The following is a 21,980-nucleotide window of genomic DNA, read 5'->3' on the forward strand; positions in this document are numbered from 1 at the left end:
ATATTTATATATACACACATTTTATAGATCTACACATATATATACATATATACATTTGCATATGTACACACACATATATATTTACATACATACATGCCTGTATTTAGATCTCTGTAAATGTCCTTTGCCTCCTGGTTCTTTCCTCTATTTCCTTTTACTTTCCTCTTGTTCCACTTTCAGGTTTGGCCTTCATGTGGGTTTAATAATTCCTCGCTGCTATATTGCCCTTGATTAAACCCCACTGGGCATCCAACATCCTTCTCTCCATTGATTTTAGTTTACTTGTAGTTCCCTTACCCCTCCCCCCATCCTTTCTCCCACCTCCCCTTCTCGTATCCTCTGGAACCATGGATCCCGCTCTTTTCATCTCCAAATTAGGGAACTTTCTTTCTCTTTGCTTTCGCCTTCCTGTTGACAAGCCAGTTTGAGTCACATGGAGACCTGTGAGAGTCCTGGAGATGCTTCCACCATCACTGGATCCACTAGTCTTTTCACTCACTGGTCTGTGATGTTTCTGCATTTTGCATCATTTCCTATGCAGCATAGGTCTGAAGAGGGACTTATGAACCAGTATAGGATTTATGGGCTAATATTGGATTTATAGACTTGATCTGCTCTGGGCTGGGATGTTTTCTTTCTTTCTTTTTTTTTCAGGCCTGCACCTTTTATTGGGCACATTCTCAAGGGCTCTTGCCGGGTGGATGGGAGGGGGTGGTGGCAAGGCAAGTGGCCAGACCAGGAAAGCAGGCCGCCCTCACCGCGGCATTCTCAGTGGTACTTCCGTAACCACTCGTGTCTGAGCTCCTTGTAGGATAGGCAGTAGCTGAAAACCACATAGGCCGCCAACACCATGGACAGGCCTGCGACGCTCCCCTTCCTCACGTTGACATACCTGCTATAATACCGATCATAACCTCTCTGAAAGGCGCCGACAATGCCCGTCGAGGTGAAGTCCCGCATCAGCACCCAGCTGGGCAGCTCCGAGATCCTGACATCCAGGAGGCGCTTCTCCTTCAGGGGCACGGGAGACGCCATCTTTCAGTCCTGGGTGTCCGCTGTGCTGGGCAGCGCGGGCCGGGATGTTTTCTTAATGTACAATTATTCTTTGATATGAAACTTTTTCTTGTGCATATATGAGTATCTCTGGATTTGTTTCTCTAGTCAACCTGGCCAAACACAGCATCTATTCAAGATTTTTCTGATTAAGGGGGAAGTTTATTCTAAATGACTACTTTCTCTGGTCATTGATTCTACCAACACAAGGACCTTTGTTGTTGTTGAGTGCTGTTGAGCTGACTTGACTTGTAGCAACTTTATGTATACTAGACCAGAATGTTCCCTGCTTTTACACCATCTTCATGACTATTGGTATGTTTGATTCCATTGTTGGGGCTACTGTGTCAATCTACCTCACTGAGCGGTTTCTTTATGCTTCATTAGCCTTCTTCTGTATCAAACACGATGTCAATTTCTATGAGTGATCTTTGCTGATGATATGTACAAAGTAAATGGTGAAGTATCACCCTTTTCACTTTAAGGGGGACTTTAGGCCAAAAGGAAACCCAGATTCATGCCTCCCTCAGCATAGCAGGGACAGGAAGGCATTTCCCCAGGTTTTTCTAACTATGATTAGGAGCTCAAAGCGGCGACAGAGTCGGGACAAGGAACGGAAGCTTTAGGACTTGGCTCTTTGACTTTAATCAGAGCAGATCTATTCTTATTTATTAATTCAGTAAAAATATTTTTATGGATTCCTCCTTGTTCCAGTAAAATACTTTTTAGAGACTGTGATTTAAACTCTGATTCCAACCCAGGGCAACTTTGTGTATAATAACACAAAACACTGCCCTGTCCTGCGTTATTTCTCACAACCACTGGGCTGCAGCTCATTCTTGAGGCCACTGTGCCAATCCATTTCACAGAGGGGCTCCCTCACCCTTGCTGGCCCTCTGCTTCCTCAAACATGACATCCTCCTTCAGTGAGGGAGCCCTTTGGAGGCCTTGTCCACTCAAGTAATTCAAATAATGTTCACTTGTGATCCATAGGATTCTCATTGGCTGACTTTTGAAAATAAATCACCCCATCTTTCTTCTTAGTCTTTGTAGTCTGCCGTAGACTGGAAGCTCTGCTCAAACCTGTGTACCGTGAGTGAGCCTTCTGTAGTGGTTGAAGCATCGGGGCCGTAGCTTCCAGCATCACAGAGATGCGCAGGCCCCTGCTTGGCAAGAACTGGAGGAGAGGCTGTTGTTACCAGGTCATTCAATGATAAGTGTGTTTGTTTATTGACAGAAAGATTAATCTGCTGGACCAATGTTTTACTTCCTTGGCTATGTACAATATGTTCTCAATGTCCTTTTCTAAAGGTGGGAGCGCTTTCCTGGAAAGGTTGGTCTGGCTGCAGTTACAGCAGAACCATCTGTGTCTGCCAGAGCCCGGACTGGTTGGGGGAGGTTTGTTTGAAGCCTGGCTAGATTGTGTGTGTGTGTGTGTGTGTGTGTGTGTGTGTGTGTGTAGAGAGAAAGAGTGAGCGAGAGAGAGTATGAGGGCCTTTAAGCTCACCCCGAGGCACGCTTGAAGGCAGAGGAGCTTCTGAGTCACTCTCAGGACAATCCCTTTCACTCGGCTCTCTCCTGAAGACCAGAGGTCCCTGCTGGCAGTGGCTACAGCCAAGACGGAGCAGCCTTTCCTGACAGCTGGAAGTTTGATTGCTTGAGTTTCCCTTTCTATCTTCTTTCCAAAACCTGGCCTGAGAGGCGAACACTCCTGTCCCTTGTACATTGCCCATCTCCGTAAGAGCTGGGCAGTGTTTTCTCCTCTGAGGTTTCTGGGCAAGGAGTCCAAACAGCTCAAACGGTTAGTGAGCATCTGCTCACCTCGAGGCTGGCAACTTCCCCTTGCCCAGCAGTTCCATGGGAGACAAGCAACCTAGAAAGTTACATTCAAGAAACCACTTCATGGGGACAGCGGCAACATTTCTTGAGATCTTCTTTCACAGGAAGCACTGGACTAGGGTTCGAGATACAGATTGAGGAAGCATGATTTTTTAAAAGCTAGACTGTGAATCGATTAAAGGTTGTCATCAAAGGTCCAGTTCACGAGGACCCCAACTATCCCAGACCAGAACTGTGCTCCCTAGGGTTTTCAGTGGTTCATATTTCAGAAGCAGATAGCCAAGCCTTTCTTCCATGGTGTTTCTGGATGGAACTGAACTTTGCTTAGCAGACAAGTTCTTAACTGTCTGCACTATCCATGTATAAGTGCATCGTTCTATCCATGTAGAGCTATCTTACAGTGGTAAGACACACCATCTTATATGGGTGTACTAAAATGGAAATTTCATATTTATGATCAATTTTAACTTATTTTATTGACCACTTTGTGTGTCTTCCTTTCCATCTTGTTTCCTGACGACCAGGCAGTTTTGAGGAATTCAGGAGTGCTAGCCCTCCACATCCCACCATGTGGGATTGACTGTCAGGTTCAAATCAACCTGGGGAAGAAAACTTTTCTTTTGCCTAATTCTGGTTTTTAAAAAAACTTTTAATTGTGAATTGGGTGAAGGCTTACAGAGCAGATCAGTTTTCCATTCAACCATTAAAACATATTTTGTTTCATCTTATTGATTATAATACACACAATGTAAAATCACTTATCTAACTTCTTCCCTGTGTGTCCTATTTCCATTCTTTCTTCCAAAATATGTCCTTGAAAAAATGTTTCCCTTTTGCTCTCAAATGGTTGATTATTCTGAGGTGTGTGTATCTCAATATCATCCTTTCCCCCCTTATGGGTCTGTGTATTATTTGGTTGAAAATTGAGCTACAAGGGTGAGTTCATTTCCAGACCTGAAGCGTGACTAAGGGCCAGAGTCTGAGGCATACCTCCTTTATCTGTGTTTAGCATTTCTCTCACTATGAATGCAGGCATCTGGTTTCCTGTTTTTAGTGTTCAGTGCTTCAAGTCTGTTCTTGAGATGTTCTCAAAGTTCAGATCGGTGGGGCCAAAACCTGTATCCAGTCAGTCAGCACAAAGTATGTTAATAATTTTTCCCATCTGGGGACTCCCCTCTTCACTTCAGATTCCTAGTATTCCTAGTACAGTCAGATCCGAAGTACAATTCTTAAGAAAAAAAAAAAAGCAAACACGGTAAAAAAAACACCAGGGAAACTTTCCCTAGACCATCCCATTCACATGCATGTGGCAGGGAGTGCCCAGCAGGCTTGGTCTTACTAAACAGGATAGTTTTTGGGGATTAAGGGATTTCAAAAATGGCTTTTTCTCCTGCACTGCAGCTAGATGTTCATGATATTCCTTTCAGCAATTTCATGTAGGGATAACCAAAGAAAATGTCTACGAATTAAAAGTTTCACTTCACATGCTGTTTCCTTTATTTTTCCCCCCTTCCAAGTTCCATGCTTCCATGAATGTGAATGCATCGCAAACCACACTGAGGCCACATTTGACTTCTGGCTATCCAAAGGCGAGGGAGAGTCCAATTCTGCCCAATTGCCATTTTGTTTTTATAGACCCCACACCTTGGTATCAAATTGTATTAGGCTGTGTTTTCTAGAGAAACAGAACCAATGATGTATAAGAAAAAAAATTACATCAAGAAAGAATTTGATAAAAGAAAGCATCCCAGACTAGTTCAACTCAAGTCCATGGGCCAGATGCTAGCCAGAGAGCTCTCTTAAGATTCATAGAGCTACCAGTAGAGGAAGCAGGAAGGCAGAGGAGGAAGCCAGGAGATCATAGGTGTGGGGAGGCTGAGCTGTGTGGATCCACAGTGTGTAGGAGCATGTCAGGGCACAGCAATCTGGGCTGCCAATCTCAGAGCCAGATGTGAAATCCAGGCAGGTAGAAAGGTGAAGGAACAAGAGAGCTCAGTTCTGTTTGGTGTCTCACTTATGAAAAGGCCACACTCTCAAGGAGGTGTTTTCAGTCTGTGACCTGGCAGATAGGTTAAACTTCACCTCTGCCTTCACCCAGTTACATAAGATAAACTCCGGCTGTCACATTGCTGTCCCACACGTTGGTTTCAGTGTTTGATAAATACATTTCAATGTAATTAGGTTCCTTCATAAAGCAATGCATATTATTTTATTCATAGAAAATTATGGTGAATGATGATCAATAATCTTCATCAAATTTCCAATGGACTACATGTCACGAAAAGATTAGGGGTTCTTTGGTAACGAGAGGGAATCTGGAGCTAAGAGGGGAGTCCCCAGGTGGTAAAATGATGAACACGCTTGGCTGCTGTTTGAGTTTACCTACCTGCATTTCAAGAACAGATTTGATCCATTGGACACTAATGAGAGAAGACCCGACGAGCTGTGGGAGGACATCAAGAACATCACTCATGAAGAAGGCAAAAGGTCATTAAAAAGACAGGAGAGAAAAGATCAAAGTAGATGTTAGAAGAGACTCTGAAACTTGCTTTTAGTCATAGAGGAACGGAAGCAAATGGAAGACATGATGCAGCCAAAGAGTCAAAAAGAAAATTTCGAAGGACAATTCAAGAAGACAAAGCCACATATGATAATGAAATGTACAAAGGTTTAGATTAGAAAATAAAAAAGGAAGAATATACTCAGCATATCTGAAATGGAAAGAACCAAGAAAAAAATTCAAGGCCTGAGTTGAAATCTTGAAAGATTCTCTGGGGAAAATATTGGATGAGGCCAGAAGCATCCAGATCAGACGGAAGAAATACGCAGAGTCACTGAACCAGAAAGAACTGGTGGACCTTCACCAATTCAGGCAGTAGCATACGAGCCAGAACCAGTAGTGCTGAAAGAAGAAGTTCAATCTGCTTTGAAAACATGATGCAAAAACAAAACTCCAGGAATTAATGGATACCAATTAAAATATTTAAACAAGAGGATGAAGCACTAGAAGAATTTACTCATCTGTGCCAGGAAATTTGGAAGACAGCTACTTGGCCAACTGACTGGAAGAGATCTATATTTGTGCTCATTCCAAAGAAAGGTGGCCCAATAGAATGCTCAAACTGTAGAACAATATCATTGATTTCACATGCAAGTAAAATTTTGTTGAAATTACCCAACAACAGTTGCTTGTGTACATTGACTTGGAGCTGCTGCAAGTTCAGTCCAGATTCAGAAGAGGGCATGGAACTTGGGGGAGCATTGCTGATCTCACATGGATCTTGAAAGATAGCAGAGAATGCCAGAACAATGTTTAGTTGTGTTTTATTGGCTATGCCAAGGCATTCAACTGTGTGGATCATGACAAACTATGGATAGTCTTGAACACATTGGGGATTCTAGGATACTTCGTTGTGCTTAGGCGTAACTTGTACACTGATCAAGAATTGTGTGAACAGCAAAAGGGAGTGTTGCATGGTTTCAAATCAAGGAGGTGTGTGTCAGGTTGTATCATCTCTCTATTCTTATTCCATCTGTATGCTGAGCAAATAACAGAGAAGCTGGCTTATGTGAAGAAGAATGTGGCATCAGGATTGGAGGAAGGTGGATTAACAATCTGTGATATGCAGATGACACAGCTTTGCTTGTTAAAAGTGAGGAGGATTCGAAGCAGTTGCTGCGTAAGGTCGAGGAGTGCAGCCTTCAGTAATCATTACGACTTCATGTAAACAAGACCAAAATACGCAAAACTGGTCCAATCATAACAGCAAAAAAGACTAAAGAAGAAAGGATGCATTTGAATTGCGGTGCTGCAAGGACTGCTGAAAAGACAAACTGATGTCTCTTGGAAGAAGTGTGACCAGAGTGCTCCTTAGAGGCAGGACAGTGCACGTTCATCTTACATAGTTTAGACATACTCTCAGGAGAGACCAGTCCCTAGAGAAGGGCATCAGGCTTGATACAGTAGGTGGGGCAGCAAAAAAGAGTACAGCTCTTAAAGAGATGGGTTGAAACAGTGGCTGCAACAATGAGTTCAAGTCTAGGAACAGTTGGGAGGATGGTGCAAGATCATGCAGTGTTTCATTTTATTGTGTGTGTGGTCACTATGGGTCAGAACTGGCTCTATGGCATCTAACAACAACAATAACAATAACAACAGGCCATCTGTTATCAGGGAAAATAAGACCTAGTGAGGTACTTAAAATGTCATGCATTGAAAACCCACGGAACACAGTTTTACATCAGTACAAGATGGGTTGCCATGATTTGGTTAGGTGGCGATAGATTTTTTTATTAGTTGGAAGCAAGAGGCATATGATGTTCTTATAACTTCAGCCATTTGATTATACAATTTCCAGCCACTTTTCAGCACCTTGACTGCTGTTGAGTTTCTGTGTATTTGATTTTTTGTTTTTGTTCTGTTATCGATTTTGTTTCTGTTATCGATTCTCAGTTTTGTCGTCTATAAAACTTTAAAATGAGTTGTTGAATTTTAATATATTTACATCTATTTATTTATTGTTTTTAAGAAATAATTTTATTGGGGGCTCTTACAGCTTTTATAACAATCCATACATCCATTGTGTCGAGTACATTTGTACATATGATGCCATCATCATTTTCAAACTATTTTCTTTCTGTTTGAGTCCTTGGTGTCGACTCCTCTGTTTTCGGTCTTTTTAAAAATTTTAAATCATTTTATTGGGGGCTCATACAACTTTTATCACAATCCATACATATATTCATTGTTTCAAGCACATTTGTACATTTTTTGCCCTCATCATTCTCAAAGCATTTGCTTTTTATTTGAACCCTTTGTATCAGCTCCTCATTTTCCCCTCCCTCCCTGCCCCACCGCACTCATGAACCCTTGATAATTTATAAATTATTATTATTTTGTCATGTCTTACACTGTCTGACATCTGTCTTCACCCACCTTTCTCTTGTCCGTTCCCCAGGAAGGGGGTTATATGTAGATCCTTGTAATCAGTTCCCCTTTCCACCCCACCTTCTCTCCACCCTCACTTTGTGGCCTAACATGTGGTCTGTTCTTGAGAATGTGTATGACATGTGCACTGGAGTAGAACCTATTCTTGCTGTTGTTGGGTAGAATGTTCTGTATATATTTAGGACGTTGAGTTGATTTTGTTGTTTAGTTCTGTGTTTGTACTGAATTTATTTCCTGATAATCTGTCTTTCCTCAAGAGTGGTGCATTGAAGTCTACTATTATTGCCTTACTGTCTATGTTTCTTTTCAGTTCTGTGAGAGCTTGATTACTTTATTTCCAGAATCTTTCATTGATGAGTGAATTATATGTTCAATATGGTGTGGTAGTCACCTAATCTGGTGTCAATTTAAGGATTAAGAGTGTAGGGGTGGAGTCTAGGCTGTCAATCTGGAGATAGACAATGAGACTTCTGTGGGCATTGCCTTCCCCTGAGAATTCTTGGAAATCTGGTACTTCCTCCTTGGAGGCAGAAGACACCTCTCTCTCTCTGCCACTTCCTGGGAGACACTGCAGAAGACAAGCCACAATAATGCAACCAGACCTTGGAACTGGAGAAGCCACAGAGAGACCCCTGCCAGCGCTGAGAATGCTTACAACGCCACTGAACCCAAAGACTTTCTACCCACTGGCCTGTGATCTTCTAAATTTGGTGTCATTGCATGTATTTTGTGAGTCTGGAGAGGACTTTATAGATTGGTATCGGTCATATGGGCTAATATTGGACTTATGGACTTGATCTGGATTGGGCTGGGATAGCTTTCTCAATGTTCAATTCTTCTTATATATAAAACTCTTTCTTATACACATATGTGTGTCCATGGATTTGCTTCTTTAGTCTACCCAGAATAACACATATGGTTTTATATTCTCATCCTATGTTCTTTTAATTATTATATAGTGTCCTCTTTTTGTCTCATAATATTTTTGTATTGAAGTATATTTTATCAGAGATGAGTATTGCCACTCCCGTTTTTTTCTGGATGCCATTAGTTTGCTAATATTGTCTCCATCCCAAATGTTTTATTGTGTGCATATTTGCAAAAATTGAACGAATAAATTGCATGAGTGCCAATGAGTATGGGGATAAAATGTTCTAAGAGTTATCGTGGTAAAACTTGTATAAATCTTCTTGATATGGGTGAGCTGTTGATTGTGCCAATAAAACGGTGGAATTTTTCTCCTCATTCTTTGATTTCCTGCTTCCATTCCGCTCTATTTCCTAACTCCTCCGAGCTTATTCCTTGTACAAATACACGGACTAGCACCTTTATATCAGTCTTTTCCTATTTAAAATAGCCACAAGGCTTCTGTTGCTTGCAATATAAGTTTGGGCTTAGGGGGTCTTGGAAGGCAGAGATAACTGCCATCAAATCAATTCCAGTCCAAGGCGACCTTACATAGAATTGAACAAAGTGCTGCATGGTCCTGATTCATCCCCTGACAGTTGCTGGCAAATTTGACTTTCTCAGTTTGGCTATTGTGCAAGGTCCTCCATCAGTGATAGATCCATCCTGATGATGTGTCCAAAGTGAGACAGCCAATATTCTGTTGTGAGCCACAACGTTTCATTGACTGAGTTTTGGAGTAGATTGTCAGGCCTTTCTTCCTAGTCCATCTTAATGTGGAAGTTGTGGAAAACTGTTTACCATGTGTGACTCTGCTGGCATGCGAAATCACAGTGGTATCGTTTCTGTAGCAACGTGCAAGCCCTAGTACTATGACAGACGGATAGATGGTCAAAGGACATGTGTACTATTGAGTGGATGCCAACTCAGAGTAGAACCCACACTAGCGTTTTCTAGACTGTAGTCATCAGCTCTTGCATAGTGGGTTTGAAACTGGCTTTTCAGTCAGCTGCTGAACACTTAACCATTGCATTACCAGGGCTTAATTTTGTTAAAATCTATATTTGAGATTTCGAACGTTCTGTCTCCTTTTCAAATGTGCTTTTCAGTATATTCCCATAGAAATAGAAATAATAATGGCAATACCCATAAAGTAGTAGCATGCTGCATGCATTTACATTCATCAGTAATCAATCCATCCCCTGCCACACTGTACCAGGGTTGGTCTGTGTGACTAAAGAGAATAAGGTAGAAGCAATGGGATGCCAGTTCTGATGTAGGTCGTACAAGACTGAGGACTCCATCCCAGCACTGTCTAGTTACCTCTTCTCATGGTCCACTCAGCTGCTATGTGGTATGCAGCCCTGTGGTTTGCCCCAGGTGGTGAGGAACTGAGGTATTTGCCAGAAAGGAGGCAGGGAATCAAGGTCTGCCAATGAAAATGTGAGTGAGCTTGGAAATGGATTCTCTACCCCAGTGATGTCTTGAATTGACTGCAGCTTTGCCAACAAGTTCACGGCATCCTTATAATACATTCTGCATGAGAACTGCCCAATTAAGCTGCTCACAGACCCTTAGCCTTCAGAATCTGTGAGTAATTATAAACATTTGTGGTTTTAAGGGGCTAAATTTGGAGTCTGGGCAGATAATTCACTACACAGCAATGAAGACCCCTGACTGTCAAGTCAGTTGCAACTCTGTAGGACAGAGTAGAATGGATCCATGGTCTCTACGTCTATAAGTCTTTATGGAAGAAGATTGGCGTATCTTTCCTCTGCAGGTAGGTTCAAACCATTGACTGTTCAGTTGGCAGTACAACACTTAATCTACTGCACCACTGTGTTCCTCAAATAACCAATAAACACAATTAAATAAAATCTTGCTAGTTAGTTTATGTAACTAGGTAGCATGACTGAAGGATAGCTGAAGGTAATATAGCAAATCTTTCTCCTATTAGCCGGTAGGCTAGAGAAACAAACTCATAGATACTCATATGTGCATAAGGAAAAGGTCTATGTACAAGAAGGCCATGCCCACACAGAGGCCTCATTGGCTATATCCTGATTGACAGACTAGACTCCACCCCTACACTCTTAATCCTCAAATTGACACAAGATTATGTAACCACCAGAAATAGCCATGGTAAATAAAGAGCTCGTAAAAGTCAATCTGATGGAGATCAATTACCCAGTAGAAAAATGGGTGTGTGATCAAGGGTACATGACTTAACAAGTTTTCCTCATTTGTAAATTAGTTATTAGGGTTGCACCTAGCACTGAGTAAATAGGCTGTTACCTTTATTTCATAAAACGAACAATAGTTTTCAGAAAAATACATGCAAACTGGTCAGTAAGTTCCTAGAAAGACCCCTCACTAATGATCAGAGAGATGTTGACCCCCAGCCCTCGGTGCTTAGGAGAGTGTCTGTGATACAGTAGGTGCTCAATAAATATTGTGGGATGAATGACACCGAAAAGGTATGAGGGAGAGAGCAATGTGCATGCACACTGGAAGAAATTTCCAGCAGAGGGAAGAGAAAGGCAACTTGCCCGAGGAAGGAACATGCCTGACTTTCTTGAAGGCCATGAAGAATGCCATGTGGCTGAAGCAAATGCGCAGGGAACGGAGTCAGAGAGTAGTTTAAAGAGGAGCTAAGGCCGACATGGGCAGATGTGGAGCGTCTCGTGGGCTACTGTAAGGACACAGGTGTCTGTGGTGGGTTTTGAGCAGAGGGAGGATGTGATTGGATGAAATACTTGCAGGAAGAAGCAAAGGCAGAATCCCAGAGCCCAGTGTGGAGATGACTGTTCTAGTCAACAGAAGCAAGTGGCGGCTCCCGTCACAGTGGGAGCAGTGATTTGACTCTGGAAGTGTTTCTCTGGTAAAACCTGGCAGAAACCCTGGGCCACCTGGCCCGTGCAGACAGGCACAGAGGAGCCCACTCTCACGCGGGCATTGTACATGGCTGGATGCTCTGCACACACCATTTTCTTAGCCTTTGGACCTCACATGTTCATTTTGTACTAATCCCCAAATTATACAAGGGGGTACCCCCAAGCCCCACATTTCCCCCAAATCCTAATTTTAATTTTTTTTCTTTTACAAAACAGCCTTATCACTTTCCAAGTACTCTCCAGTATACTTAATGCATTTGTCAAATCTGTGATTCAATTCTTGGAAATATTTATCAAACTCATCTGTTTGGATGGCCGACAGCACCTCCCTTGTTTTTATCACCACCTCTTCCAACTTCTCAAATCTCTGTCCATTCATGTCTTGTCCTCCTCATTCATGGAAACAAAAAGAAGTCGCACAGAGAAAGGTCAGGTAAGTAAGGTGTGTGGGACAAGAGCGGCATGCTGTTTTTGCTAAAAGCTGGCACATTGAGATGGCTGCGTGAGAGGGTGCATTGTCACAATGGCAAAACCAGTGCCCTGTCTACAATAAATCAGGGCTTATTTTTGTTGCACACTGTTACACAATTTTTTCAGAACCTCTAAATACAAAACTTGATTAACAGTCTAACCTGGTTGAAAGAACTCCAAATGCACTATCCCCCTCACATCAAAATCACAAGTGAACATTGTTTTTTGGGGTACCCCCTCCTACAGCTGGCCCTGAGTAGAACTGGTGGGGTGCTTCAACAGTTTGGATGGGGGTGTGTGTGGGAGAAAGGGAGCTATCAGGGATGTCCCCAAGCTTTCAGGTCTTAGCAGCTAGAAACGAGATGAGAAAAACTTCAGGAGTATCAGCCAAGGGATTTGCCGAGAGATGGGCTTTTCTAGAAAATGGGGTCACTTAGGAACTATGCTGGCATGTTCTTTGGGGAAGTTTTGCACAAGGAGGCAGTGTATCCTAGTCTGATTTCAGTCACACGGGCATAACAAAAAGCAGTAACAAGAGCTCTGTTGTCCTTGGTGACAATGGTCTGACCTCAGAAACAGAGCACATAACTGGACGTATTTTTAGAATTTCTCCCTCCTTCTCAATGGCAACCGGAAGGCCTATCTGAGGCAGAATGCATATGGTTGGATAAAAACCTTTAATTAACCATGAAAGACTTTAATCTGCCTATAACTTGGTTTTATTCCTAAATTCTACCCTCTGAAAAGAACAGAAAAATGAGAGAACATAAAATGCCATCCAATACAAAGTCATGAAAATGTGGAGCCAAAACAATTGTGGGCTCTTTGGCAATTAAACTCTCCATTATTCAAATTGCTGCCAGGAAAAGTGTTTCTTCTCCTCATTTGAACTGCAGTTCCTCTCACCTCCCCAGGCTTGCCAGTTCTGACGTCTCAGGATATATATATATGTATATATGTATGTATGTATTTCTCCTCTATATAAGTCCCCCGACATAGGGCCACCTCTGTCTTCCTGGCTCCCTCGGCATCCGCATCCCAGTGGCACTGTTCGACTTAAATGCAGTCTCCTTCTTTTGCTTGGCCAGTGAATAATGGAGGGAAAATGCACACACGTCTTTTTTCTTCATGCAAATGCCATAAATTAGTCAGAAGAGGCAGGTCGCTTCTGCCACTTCTAGCGTGATTGAAAGGAGAATGCTTGGAGTTTTGCGCTGGTACATCATCAATGATTGGGAGTGCTGGCCTGTGGGCCCACTGGAGCTGCTGGGAACCTGTGCAGATGGGGAGGGAAGATGCTGAGACAAGCAGGGGAGATCCAGTTGCTGGCCTGGACTTGATTCAGTGTGGGCAGCAGCTGTCTCATCTGTGGGGGATTTCAGGCAATTCAGGGGCGGCCATGGCTCCTGGGACAGGCTGTCTATGGAGAACTCTCTCTGACAACTGCTTCCACCGTAAAGAAGGAGAAGACAGATCAGAAGGGGCAACATTCATATGGTTCTTCCTACACACTGGAGTCCCTGCTTTGTGGAAAACAAGCTTATGAAAAGCTACGCAGACATCATTCCTTATGAGGGATTCAAATGTGAACCACCGACAGACACCAAAGGGCCCTTGGTGGTGCAGTGGGTCAAGCACTCAGCTGAAATCCGAAGGTAGGTTAGTCTGCTGCAGGAGAAAGATGAGACAGTAGGTTTCCTGAAGGAGTGTAGCCGTGGAAACCGTATGGAACAGTCTTCTTTGTTCTGTAGGGTTGCTATAAGTTGCTATCTACTCATCAGCGATGAGTTTATGAGGTACCATACAAATCTATTAAAATAGATTAAAATGAAACATTAACCATACTTGATGATCTCATTCATTGCTGGTGGGGATGAAAAACGGTACAGCCACTTTGGTAACGAGCTAATAAAGTCAAGTCGATCAATGTCATACAATTCAGTTGTTCTTCTCCCAGGCATTTATCCAAGAGAAGGGGAGTGAAGGCTCTCACAGAACTGGTATCTAAAATTTTATAATAGTTTTATTCATAATTGCATCACATTGAAGATAATCCAGGTGCCCTTCAAATTATGATACTTTCATACATTGGAGTAATAGCAATAAAAATCAACCAACTATTGATGCAGGAAACAACCCAGATAAATTTCAAATGCCTTGTGATATGATAAAGAAGCCAGATCTTTGAATGTTGTATCATTTAAATATATCATTGGAAATTGGAGTAGTCAAAATTATAGGGATGGGAATTCAGAGCAGTGGCTGCCGCTGCTATGAATGAAAGGACTGTTGGTTCCAGTCCACTAGGAAGCCCTAAGAATCTACTTGTGAAAAGCCAGCCATTGAGCGCCAGGGAGCACAGTTCTTGTCTGACACACACAGATGGGATTGTCATGAATAGGAACCTAGGAGAAAGCAACTTGTTTGACTCTTGGACTATTCGAACCGTTGGAGGGAAGCCCTGGGAATGTTTGGTCTTTCAGAGACTAGAAAAAGAAGCCTCAGTGGTGCTGTGCGCTTGGAGTTGGGCTGGTACCTGTAAAGGTTGGTGATTTAACCCCCCGCCCACCTCCCCAGTTGCTCCGCAGTACATAGATGAGACTTTCTGCTCTTGCAAAACACCACAGTCTCAGAAGCTCTATATGGGGGTGCGATGAGCTAGAATGGACTCCCTTGCAGTGGGTTTGGTTTAGTTTTGGTGGGTGAGACAGTTAAGGTTTATTGTGCCAACCTGGCCAATAAACACATGTGGGAGTAATTGAAGGGCAGAGAGATAAATGGCTCGGTGAGCCTTGCCTTTCTAGTTCTTGGGTTTCTTGCTTTCTGATGGTTGGATCAGGGTCAGCTGCCTTAGCTAGTTCCTTAATTCAGCTTGCAAGGCTCAATTCCTGCGGGGAAACCCTGAGGAGAAGCCGCACGGACCTACCCTGGAGCCCTGGGTGCTGGAACTGCCGTGTGGAGACCCCTGCCAGCGCTGAGATGCTTACACACTCACTGACTCTGCTTTCCTCCTGCAGTTGGCATCATTGCATGTGTTTGGAGAGATTGAGGAGGACTTTGTAGATTGGTGTTGGACATATAGGCTAATGTTGGACTTATGGGCTTGGACAGCACTGGATTGGGATGCTTTCTTAATGTACACTTACCCTTTATATAAAACTCTGTCTTATGCAAATGAGTTTCTGTGGATTTGTTTCCCGAGTTTACCCAGACGAACACAGTGGGGTATTCTAAAACAGCGAGACAGATGCAGGGGTGTTAACGTTCCTGTGTGGTGCTTACAACTATGAGGTGTTGCCTACACTGCCTCCTGTGGGTCTGTCCCAAGACCCCCTTAAGAAAATTACCAGTAACCACATGAAAAAATATTCATCGTCCTCAAGGATATGCAAATTTAAAACACAATAATACAACCACTGTGGTAGCATTATGGTGGTTCTTCAAAGAGTTGGGCCACAAGACCAAGCAGTCCCAACCCTAGACTTACCCAGGAGTAAAGACAGAAATCAAACCAAAAATCTGTCACCAATTGTTCAGTTCAGCATTTTTCTTAGCAGCCTCAAAGTAGAAACATCTGCAATGTCTTTCTGCATCAACAGCTGACTGAGGCAGCAAAAGCAGTGCCCAGATGGAACCAACCCAAATGCCAAGGAACAGCTAAATGGATAAACAAACTGTGGTACATATGCAACAGAACAGTACCCAGCATGAAAAACTGATGATGAGTTTGTGATATAGAACATTGATGAACCCGAGGGCAGGATGCTGAAGAATCTTAAACAAGTGAAGGACAAATGTTGTACTAGAGCACTGCTATTTTAAAAAAGCAAGAAAAATTTTCAAAAAGAAATATTATTTGATGGTCATCAAAGGTGGGAGGAAAAGGAAGGGTAAATCACTAACTGGAGGGAAGATCCACATGAACTTGGGTGACGGGGAAGGAAATAGACCATAAGGGGAAGGTCATCTTAAGAATGATCAGAGCAACAGAAGACCCTGGGAAGAACAGTCGAATGGCTTGGATGTTCCCAACGCTGTAGTCCTGATCCCCAGACCCAGTGACTCAGTTCCTTAAAGTGTTTGATTATGACATTTTCATAAATTTTCCCTCTGTATGCTGGAGCAGGTGTTCATGGATAGATTTATAGTATATACGAATACAAGTATATACAAATATCCTGATGAACAGTCTGACCTAGTGGAAAGAACTCCAAATGCACTATCCCCCTCACATCAAAATTGCAAATTAGCATTGCTTTTGGGGGGGAACCCCCTCCTATAGCTGGCCCTAAGTAGAACTGGTGGGGTGCTTCAACAGTTTGGATGGGGGTGTGTGTGAGAGAAAGGGAGCTGGTGGGGTGCTTCAACAGTTTGGATGGGGGCGTGTGTGAGAGAAAGGGAGCTATCAGGGATGTCCCCAAGCTTTCAGGTCTTAGCAGCTAGGAAGTGGAGATGAGAAAAACTTCAGGAGGATCAGCCAAGGGATTTGCTGAGAGACGGACTTTTCTAGAAAATGGGGTCATTTGGGAACTATGCTGGCATGTTCTTTGGGGAAGTTTTGCTCAAGGAGGCAGTGTATCCTAGTCTGATTTCAGTCACACGGGCATAACGAAAAGCAGTAACAAGAGCTCTGTTGTCCTTGGTGACAATGGTCTGACCCCAGAACCAGAGCACATAACTGGATGTATTTTTAGAATTTCTCCCTCCTTCTCAATGGCAACCAGAAGGTCTGGATGAAAATTTCTGAGGCAGAATGCATATGGTTGGATAAAAACCTTTAATTAACCATGAAAGACTTTAATCTGCCTATAACTTGGTTTTATTCCTAAATTCTACCCTCTGAAAAGAACGAAAAAGAAGAGAACATAAAATGTCATCCAATACAAAGTCATGAAAATGTGGAGCCAAAACAATTGTGGGCTGCAATCTTGATCTTCATTGATATTCTTCATTTATATTATTATAGAACAATATAATTCATATCACATGCAAGTATAATTTTACTGAAGACCAAAAATAGTTGCAGCAGTAAATTGACAGGGAGCTGCCAAAAATTCAGGTCAGACACAGAAGAGGACACGGAGCAAGGGATATTGCTGCTGACACATGAATTTTGGATAAAAGCAGAGAAGACCAGTAAGATGTATACTTGTATTTTATTGATGATACAAAGGCATTTGACTATGAGGATCATTAAAAGCAATGGAGAGCCCTGAGACAATTGAGAATTCTAGCACACTCATTGTGCTTTCTATTTAGATGTTCTGGGGAAAAATTGCATAACAGTGTATGAAAAAATAAGCCCTGATTTGTGGTAGACAGGGGACTGGTTTTGCCATTATGACAATCCACCTGCTCACGCAGCCATCTCAGTGTGCCAGCTTTTAGCAAAAACCAGCATGCCGCTCTTGTCCCACACACCTTACTCACCTGACCTTGCTCTGTGTGACTCCTTTTTGTTTCCATGAATGAGGAGGACATGAGAAGACAGCGATTTGAGGAGTTGGAAGAGGTGAAGAAAAAAAACAAGGGAGGTGCTTTCCACCATCCAAACAGATGACTTTGAAAAATGTCCTTATGTGATACGTGTATGTGGCTCAAAAGGCAATGGTGCAAATAGAGCAAGCGGACACTGCATGGTTTAAAATTAGCAAAGGAGTGTATCGATGTTGTATTCTTTCCCCATACTTATTCAATCTGTATGCTGAGCAAATCATCAGAGGAGCTAGATTATATGAAGAAGAATGTGGCATCAGACCGGGAGAAAGACTTATTAGCAACCTAAGTTATGCAGATGATACACCGTTGCTTGCCGAAGGTGAGGAGGACCCCACGTAGTTGGGGATGAAGATCAAATATTTCAGCCTTCAGTATGAATTGCAACTCAATGTCAAGAATTGGTGAATGGGATACCAATTTTCTCTGTAAACATTCACTCAAATTATAGTAAAAGTTATGTACATAAAGAGTATTAGTGATAATAGTAAAGACGCTTGACTTTACAAATTATTAGGAAAATTCAAGTTAAATGTTCCCCCCATCAGATGTGCAAAAGATAAAAAATATTTAAAATTTCAAAAACCCAAACAGCAAAGACCAAAAAATGGAGGACGACTATAGCATTTCATCATTGCTAAATTTCAACATTATATAACTGCCAAATTACAGTGTTACGTAAATGCCAAGCCACCGAGAACTCTGGCCCAATCAAGCTGGCATGTAGCATTTACCATCACAGGTAACATTATTCTTGTCTTGCTTTGATGTCCGTCACCGCCCAATGTTTGTCCTTAATGAGCAAAATAGCTGGATAGTAGGTATTTTTATTGTCATAAATTCAAAACACCAGATAACAAGATAGTTTATAGGTGCAGTGAAGTTATCTTAAAAAAAACCCCATACAAATCTTTATCATAAATAGATGGTGGTTTACATTTCAGATAACCAACTTTATTGTCAACAGGAAATTCATACCCAAGCCAAAGCAAACCTCTTGCTGTTGAGTCAATTCAGACGAGCATTACTGCCCCCTAGGGTTTCTGGAACTGTATACTGGAAGGAAGGATTGGCATTTTTCTCCTGTGAAGCAGTTGATGGGCTCTTCGGTTAGCAGTTGAGCACTTAACCACTGTGCTGCCAGGACTTCTTCTAGTCATGCAAGCCCCACTGTAACCAAGACACAGACATTTCAGCACTCCAACATTTCCTTTATGCCCCTGTGTGATCAACGTCTCACTCTCTGACTCAGTCCCTAGGCAACCACTGATCAGTTTTCCATCTCTAAAATTTTGATTTTTCCAATTTTGAATGATAAATATAAATGATACAACACCAATGAAGCCTTTGCTTCTGGCTTCCTTAACTGCACACAAGACACTTCAGATTCATCCGTGTTATTAATTGCATCATTTGTGTTTTTTACAATGGCGTATTATTCCATGGTATGGATTTATCACATCTAGAGGACATTTGGATTGCTTTCAGTGTGGGGCATTGATAAATGAAACTTTTATAAAATTTTACATACGGGTTCTGTGGGAACATTCATTAATTTATTTTGGATAAATATCTAAGAAAACTACATATGGATGTTATGGTATTGATACACTTAACATTAATAAAAATTTCAAAACTTCTTTCCAAAGTGGCTGCATCATTTTGTGTTTCCACCAGCAATAAGTAAAAAAAATTAGTATTGCTAGTGGTTTTGTTGTTGCTTTCTTTTCTTTTTCTTTTTAAATCATTTTATTGGGGGCTCTTACAACTCTTGTTAGGAGATAGTTTATTGTGGCAGCCTGGCCGATAAACACAAGTGGGATTAATTGAAGGGCGAAGAGAAAAATGGCTCGGTGAGCCTCACCTTGCTTGTCTCTTGTTCTTTAATCATTGGACCAGCGTGAGGCTGCCTTGCTTGTTCTGTGCCTCAATTTAAAGGGCACACTACCTGTGGGACGCCTTGCCTGTGGACTGTGTCTCTGTAAGTTGAGGTCCCTTTAAGGCCACTGGAATGAAATTTACATCTCCGGAGCTGAGGACTGAGGGTTGGTGACCTGCCTTGCTGTTTGCTGCCTGTGCTGGGATAGCCTAGCTCTCCCTCTCTACAGAGGACTACCTGACGGCCCTCAGGACTTGAAGGACTGCTAGTGTCTCACAACTGTCTCACGGGAGTGAGTTGCACTGAGCCATTTGTACTGCTTTATAATTTAACTGTTCATTTCTTGTATTATATATTGATCTGTTTATAACTTAACTGTTCATTTTGTGTATTATATATCGATCTGTTTATAATTTAACGGTTCATTTCTTGTGCTATATATCTCTTTTTAAATATAGATATAATTATCAGCAACCTCATTTTATCTCTCTAGAGAACCCTGTCTAACACATGTTACAATCCATTATCAACTGTATCCAACATATTTGTACAAATGTTGTCATCATTCTTTTCTAGACATTTACTTTCCATTGAGCCCTTGGGATCAACTCCTCCTTTTTTTTTTCTCCTCCCTCCTCCCCAACAACCCTTGTGGCCCTTATAGATTGTTATTATTTTCAAATCTCACACTGACCACTGTCTCCCTTCCACTCTGCTTTCTTCCCCCTGGATGGGGGTGTGTGGTTATGTGCAATCCTTCCCCACCTCTCCCCCTACAGTTCCCCCCACCCTTTTGGTATCTCTCTTCCCATTCCTCTTCCGGAGTGCCACGTGTTGTGAGTTTTATCACTTGCCTATACCTATGTACATGCTCCTGTCTAGTCCAGTGTAGGAAGCAGCACTGGGGTCATGAGGTGGCCTCAAGGGATCAGAGGGATATTGCATGATCCATTGAATCTCTTAGAGCCATTCTAAAATGGAGCTCTGCTTTGGGGGCAACATACTGGCATGAAGCAGTGACAGAACAGGTTTGTAGGGTGGCCCCAATCCCAGCTACATTGACCCCCTCCCCAGAAGAATTCACCACAGAGGACAGCACTGAAGATACAGTCGGGGGGTGGGGTGGGGGTGGGGAGCAAACTAAGAGAGAGGGAGGGAGGGAGAGAGGGAGAGCGAGCGAGAGAGCGAGAGAGCCACATCCTGGCCCTACAAACCTTTAAGACAACATTGCATAGAGGAGACCGCAGGGCTGACCACACCATGAGACGTGGCATCTCTTTACGGACTCACAGCACTGGAGGCAGAATGTGGGAATTGTGCCCCCATCTGACCTCACCACACATCTGGGTGAAACATGAAGGGAGCACAATCGAGCAGCAAGGAGAACAAAGCAAAGAAGTTCCTGGGGAATCCTGAAAATAGACTTCTCATTGGGGGTCCAGGGCTTGGCACCTCATCAGACTCAATTGGAAAACACTCAAAAGGGTCAGCAGGCAGGCCTGGAACTGTTTATAGGTGTGCTCTTTTTCTTCTCTCTCTCTTTCCTGTGTTTATCTGTGTAAGATAGGCAGGGTAAACAATCCTGAGGAGAAAACATCAGGACTGATGGCTCCAGAGGACGTGGGGGAGGAAGAGGTGGGGAAAAAGGAGAGGGAGGAGCCACAAACTCAGGGACAAGGGAACAACAAGAGATCTAAAATCTATGAGGAAGAGGGTATAGAATGCCTGGTGGGGTTTGGTCAAGTGTAAAGGAATTATGAATAGCTGAAAGAAGGTTGAACATGATAGTGGGACAGGAGGAAAGTAAAAGGAAATAGAAGAAAGAATTAGGTGATAAAAGACATTTATAAAGGTATAAATATAGGCATGTATAGATGTAAATATATTAATATTCAACCATAGGGAGATAGCGTAGGGGTATTGGCCCTCTACCCAAGTCCTCCTTCAATGCAAGAACACTTTGTTCTAATAACCTGGAATTCTGTGATGTTCACCTTCCCTACACAATCACTGACAAAATGGGTGCATAAGCAAATGTGGTAAAGACAGCTGATGATACCCAGGATTTACCTATCCTGGATTTCCTATACAGGAACTCATACGAAAACACAGAGAGCAAGCAAGCAAACTAGACACCCTGGCAACAATGACTAGACAACGCATAGAAAAACTCAATAGGAAAGAAAGCAGAAAAATAAAAAACTAATAAAAACCTTAAAGTGGATTACAAGGGCGCTCAAATAATAAGGTATTACATTTTGACCTAACTACATCTTCCATGGTTGACTTTCCAATGCTCAGGGCCCAATAGCAATGACTCTTCATTTCCCTGGACTAATATAGTCAGAGGGGAGTCCCCAGAGGCTTAATCCATGTGGGAATCCTGAAAATGGAATTTGGGCTTCCATTTTAATCCATAGCCTTGTGAAAATGAGGCATTCACAATTTAAGCTCTGATACCATTTCCTCGTTCAGATCTGGCTTTTATTATACA

General features: G+C 42.5%; 1 pseudogene; it reads right to left on the reverse strand.

Annotated features, from left to right (window-relative positions):
* Positions 1–768: 768 nt before the first annotated feature.
* Positions 769–1,048, reverse strand: LOC142423038 (ATP synthase F(0) complex subunit f, mitochondrial pseudogene; annotated as a pseudogene).
* Between the last annotated feature and the right edge of the window lie 20,932 nt (positions 1,049–21,980).

Source organism: Tenrec ecaudatus, chromosome 12 (genome assembly GCF_050624435.1).
Source record: "Tenrec ecaudatus isolate mTenEca1 chromosome 12, mTenEca1.hap1, whole genome shotgun sequence".
In the NCBI taxonomy this organism is placed as follows: domain Eukaryota; kingdom Metazoa; phylum Chordata; class Mammalia; order Afrosoricida; family Tenrecidae; genus Tenrec; species Tenrec ecaudatus.